Source organism: Oncorhynchus clarkii, unplaced genomic scaffold, assembly GCF_045791955.1.
Source record: "Oncorhynchus clarkii lewisi isolate Uvic-CL-2024 unplaced genomic scaffold, UVic_Ocla_1.0 unplaced_contig_584_pilon_pilon, whole genome shotgun sequence".
In the NCBI taxonomy this organism is placed as follows: Eukaryota; Metazoa; Chordata; class Actinopteri; order Salmoniformes; family Salmonidae; genus Oncorhynchus; species Oncorhynchus clarkii.
The window spans coordinates 45,798-51,797 of record NW_027260844.1 but is presented as its reverse complement, the minus strand read 5'-3'; the positions used below and the strand labels follow the sequence as shown (position 1 = coordinate 51,797).

At 42.4% G+C, this 6,000-nt stretch overlaps 1 protein-coding gene across 1 annotated transcript in view; it reads left to right on the top strand.

The window, feature by feature from the left end:
* The first annotated feature begins 3,976 nt into the window (after positions 1 to 3,976).
* The window catches only part of LOC139401898 (nuclear GTPase SLIP-GC-like), a 38,656-nt gene continuing 36,632 nt past the window's right edge, over positions 3,977 to 6,000 (top strand). The window contains exon 1 of the mRNA XM_071145905.1: positions 3,977 to 4,144. The gene's annotated coding sequence lies outside the window, so the exon portion shown is untranslated. The remainder of the gene's footprint in view (positions 4,145 to 6,000) is intronic.

Here is a 6,000-nt window from a genome sequence, read left to right as displayed (position 1 = left end):
GTTCTTGTGGTGACGTTGCTTCCAGCAGCAGATTGGAACTGTGTAGTGAGTGTTGCAACCGAGGACAGATTACTTTTACACGTTACGCACTTCAGCACTCGGCGGTCCAGTGCTGTGAGCTTGTGTGGCCTACCACTTCCCGGCTGAACCGTTGTTGCTCCTAGACGTTTCCACTATAACAGCACTTAAATTACGAACTGACTTGTTGGAACGGTGTCATCCTATAACAGTGCCACATTGAAAGTGACTGAGCTCTTCAGTAAGGCCATTCAACTGCCAATGTTTCTCAATGGAATTTGCATGGCTATGATTTTATGTTTTTTTCCTTTCATCTTATCTGTTTAACTACAGAATGAAGAAACGTTCTATTTAATATATACAGTGGTATAGTGCTGGATGATGGCGCCGGAGGGGAGGCAGTCTTATCGGCTCTTAAACCATGCTAATTTGTTCGTTTTTTTGCATTGTTCGTAACTTGTTTTGTACATAATGTTGCCGCTACCATCTCTTACGACAGAAAATAACTGTGATTACTCAACTCAAATTGGACGAGGAGTTCTTCTTCAATGAGTCGGACGCGAGGAATATACTACAGACACCTAACCATGCCCAGATCCCCGTGATACGCTTGAGAAGGAAAAATACATTTTGTGGAAAGAGATCTGGGTGCCTTGTGAGGATCAGGCGACGAGTGGCTAATCTGTCCTTGCCTTCCATCCTGCTAGCTGACGTTCAATCGCTGGAAAAGAAATGGGACAAACTGAAAGCACGTATATCCTACTAACGAGACATTAAAAACTGTAATATCTTATGTTCCACCAACTTGTGGCTGACCGACAACATTAAGAATATACAGCTGGCGGGTTATACACTCCATCAGCAGGACAGAACAGCGGCCTCTGGTAAGACACAGGGCGGGGGCCTATGCATACATGTAAACAGTAGCAAGATGTCTAAGGAAGTCTCAAGGTTTTGCTCCCCTGAGGTAGAGTATCTCATGATAAACTGTAGACCACACTACCTAGAGAGTTTCCATCTGTATTCTTCATAGCTATCTACATACCACCACAGACCGACGCTGGCACTAAAACCTCAATGAGCTGTATTCCGCAATAAACTAACAGGAATTACACTCATCCAGAGGCGGCGCTCCCAGTGGCCGTGAACTTAAATGCAGGGAAACTTAAATCAGTTTTACCTCATTTCTATCAGCATGTTAAACATGCAACCAGGGGGAAGCATTTTTTACACCACCTATACTCCACACACAGAGACAAGTACAAAGCTCTCCCTTGCCCTCCATTTGGCAAATCTGACCAGAACTCTATCCTCCTGATTCCTGCTTACAAGAAAAATATTAAGCAGGAAGCATTATTGACTCTGTCAATAAAAAAGTGATCAGATGAAGCAGATGCTAAGCTACAGGACTGTTTTGCTAGCACAGACTGGAATATATTCCGTGATTCCTCCGATGGCATTGAGGAGTACACTACATCAGTCATTGGCTTCATCAATAAGTGCATCGATTACGTCGTCCCCACAGTGACGAGACGTACATACCCCAACCAGAAGCCATGGATTACAGGCAACAGCCGCACTGAGCTAAAGGCTAGAAAGCTTATATGAAATCCCCCGGAAGCTTATATGAAATCCCACTATGCCCTCCGACAAACCATCAAACAGGCAAAGCATCAATAAAGGACTAAGATCGAATCGAACTACACTGGCTCCGACGCTTGTCGGATGTGGCAGGGCTTGAAAATCATTACAGACAACAAAGGGAAGCACAGCCAAGTGCTGCCCAGTGACACAAGCCTACCAGACAAGCTAAACTACTTCTATGCTCGCTAAGGCCTCGGTTGCCTGTAATCTGGGGCGGCAGGTAGCGGTTAGAGCAGGTAGTGGTTAGAGCATTGGGCCAGTAACCGAAACGTTGCTAGATCGAATCCCCAAGCAGACAATGTAAAAATCTGTAATTCTGCCCCTGAACAAGGCAGTTAACTCACTGTTCCTAGGCTGTCATTGTAAGTAAGAATATGTTCTTTACTGACTTGCCTAGTTAAATAAAGGTTCAATAAAACATTAGAAGGCAAATAACACTGAAATATGCATGAGAGCACCAGGTTTTTTGGAAGACTGTGTGATCACGCTCTCCACAGCCGATGTGGGAAAGATATTTAAACAGATCAACATTCACAAGGCTGCAGAGATTACCAGATGGATTACCAGGATGTGTACTGCGAGCATGCGCTGACCAACTGGCAAGTGTCTTCACTGACATTTTCAACATCTTCATGTCCAAGTCTGTAATACCAACATGTTTTAAGCAGACCAGCATAGTCCCTGTGCCCAAGAACACTAAAATAACCTGCCTAAATGATTACTGACCAATAGCACTCACGTCTGTAGCCATGAAGTGCTTTGAAAAGCTGGTCATAGCTCACATCAACACCATTATCCCAGAAACCCTAAACCCACTCCAATTTGCATACTGCACTAACAGATCCACAGATGATGCAATCTCTATTGCACTCCACACTCCCCTTTCGCACCTGGACAAAAGGAACACCTATGTGAGAATGGTATTCATTGACTACAGCTCCGGGTTCAACACCATAGTGCCCTCAAAGCTCATCAATAAGCTAAGGACACTGGGACTAAACACCTTCCGCTGCAACTGGATCCTGGACTTCCTGACGGGCCGCACCCAGATTGTAATTGTAGGTAACAACACATCTGTCTCGCTGATCCTCAACACGGGGGCCCTTCAAGGGTGCGTACTCAGTCCCCTCCTGTACTCCCCGTCCACTCATGACTGCACTATCAGGCACGACTTCAACACCATCATTAAGTTTGCCGATGACACAACAGTGGTAGGCCTGATCCCTGACAACGATGAGACAGCCTATAGGAAGGAGGTCATTATTACACCACTACATATCCACAATTCAAAATGTCTAATACCACTTTACAACAATATCACAATGTGTGCGTATGCATGTGTCTGTACGTTTGTTTGACTCTTCACAGTCCCTGCTGTTCCATGAGGTGAATTATTTACCTGTTTAGAAAAGTGACTAGGCAATCAGGATATAAAATAAAAAGAGTAGCAGCAATGTATGTGAAGAGTGTGTGTGTGTGTGTGTGTGTTTGTGTGTGTGTGTATGTGTGTGTGTGGAGTCAGTATGCATGTGTGTGTATTGTCATGATGCTGGCCTGGGGGTAGGTTTATGACAGCCATAAATACGCCCTCCCCCCTTTTCCTCTCTCTACCCTACTGACACAAACTAATACAAACTAATATAAACTGACACATGTCAAATTCGTGATGGTAAATGCCCATTGAAGCATTTTGCAAATGGACAGCCGTGCGCCTGGTGATTGAAACGGGTTACCAAGAGCACATTTTCAAAATGTTTTTTTTTTTAATGCCTATGGGGTTGCAAGGGGTCCACAGTTGGGTAGGGAGCACCCCATCCAAAAGGGGGCGCCCCTGGTCATTTTGGATGTTTTTCAAAAAATCGTCAAAAAACGACAGCGTCCCACTTATGTCTCATCATACATGACAAATAGACCTTCTAGGTTGATTCAGGGCTAAACATATGAATAACCCCTATGATGTAACTGGAATGATGAGATAGATGTTCTTCTTCTATGTTTTTGTTTTATTATTTCACTGCCATACGGTGTTCCATCTTGTATAGCCATCTTGTCTCAAGAGGACCACAATGGAAATAAGTCCCAGACTTTATTGTGTGTTATCCTTGATGATTTTATTCATGTGCATGTACGGCTTTTTCAAGTTTAATGTGTGCTTGTTTTTTTTAAATGGTCAAATTAATAAACTAAACTAAAAATAATAATGCAAAAGGTAATGCAAAATACTGCAAAAAGTTGTTTCATTATCCCCCAGCCTTTGCTTCAGGGAAGGACACACTTGATTTTGCAGAATCGAGAGTGAAAGTAAAAAGTGGTCAACCCACATGTCTGTGCCTGTGTGTGAGAGTGAGTGAGAAAGTGACAGAGCGAGTGAGAGAGAGAAAAAGAGAAAGAGATAGTCTTAGTCAGTTTAGCAGGCAAAACAGCAGAACGCCATGAAGGATTGACGAAGATAGGCATCATTTCTTGAGCACCTTTTTTCAATGTAAGAATATAAGCTATTTTTATTTCCATGTTCAATGTGTTATACTTTCATCTGTACTTTGACATACAAACCAACAAACCATCGGACGGTCAGACAGTACACCGCCACGCCTGAAACCACAGCTAAGATCTCTCTTGTTCTCTTTTTCTCTTTCTCTTCCCTCTATCGTTCCAGTGCTTTACCCTGCAACATACTTTCTATTTTTCAAATGCACTTCTCCTTGAAGTTCATTAGAGCTGGACTATTATTGCCCTGCCAGAAGTATTTGGGTGGACATTTGAGTTAAAAGGTTGCTTGCAAGTTGTGTATTTTTATTTGAACTGTATTGAGGTGGGGTGAACTAATGACATGTGGCCAAGAAGATTGTGGACATTGTTAAGGCCCTTGTTGTGCTTATGAACACCCACCCACCTTGGGGCTGCGGGGTAGCCTAGTGGTTAGATCGTTGGACTAGTAACTGAAAAGGTGATATGGTGTGTATTCTCTTTTCTCTCCACTGGCTATATGGTAAACAGGCTACACTCTAGGCAGTCTCTTCTGCTGATGTGTGTGGGTCTGGTAGTGGTACCAGTGGTCTGGTAGTGGTACTCTCTATTCTACTCTTTTCCTTTCGGCATGGTTAATACCTGCCTGGCGCCCGAACAAAATCTGTATCTTTACCCCTCTCTAATAAATACCGCTACAAGCTGACATAACCTGCCATGATATGGTCATAGCACTGTCATGGCCCATATATTTACACCTGTAGGGAAATATATTGCATTATTTTATGGCTGGTTATGACACCTGCCTAAGAGTGTCAAAACCCACATTCACTCAAATTAAAAATGTTCCCTGCCAAGAAGTTTCCTTTTGTTTGAAAGTTTGTTCCTTAAATGCTTTGTTGATTGTTGTAATGAATTCTTTACAGTCATGTTTTTTTTCATCATATTTTAAAAAACTGGTAGAAAATACATTTTATGAAAAAACTGGTAGAAAATACACTATACTTTACTTGTTTGACATCAATGTGTGAGCAATTACAATTATGTTTTAATATGGTAGATAAAATAAAAAGTATAGAACATAAACATACTGTTGACACGTAGGCTATGGTGTAATGGAATGATTTGCCATGTGTGGTAGGTTTTGTGGGTTTTGACACTCTTATGTAGGAGTCATATCAAACCATAAAATAACAATATATGTCACAACAGGTCTAAATATATGTGGAATGACAGTGGTATGTCCATATTTTAACAGGTTTTGACAAGTTATGTCAGTTGTTATGACAAACTATGGCATGGTTATGACTGTGTCGTGACGTGTTCTGACACTTGGTCTCAAGTACCGTAATTTCTGGACAATTAAGCGCACCTGAATATAAACCACACCCACTGAATTAAAAAAATATATGTATTTTGTACATAAATAAGCCGCACATGTCTTTAACCCGCCGGTGCCTACTGGTACATTGAAACAAATGAACTTTACACAGCCTTTAAACGAAACACGGCTTGTAACAAAAATAAATAGGCTTTTAAACAAAACACGGCTTGTTACAATGGATGCTCCGCTATCTTTACATCGGTGAATTTGCCGAAGTTTGATACTTTTTCCTCGTAGTCGGGAGGGAGCTGCTGACACAGACTCGTCCGTACCCTGATGGACAGGCCTTTACGTCTCATAAATCTTAGACACCACGATGGTCCACCTCTAAAATCCTCAAACTTCATTGCGGTGGCGATTGTTTTGGCTTTCAGTCGGATCTGCACAGTTGAAACACCTCGGCCGTCTGCTCTCTGTGTGTTGACCCAGTCTTCAAGCTCATTTTCTAGTTCGGGCCATCTGCTTTTCTTCCCTCTGAAAGCTTTTGT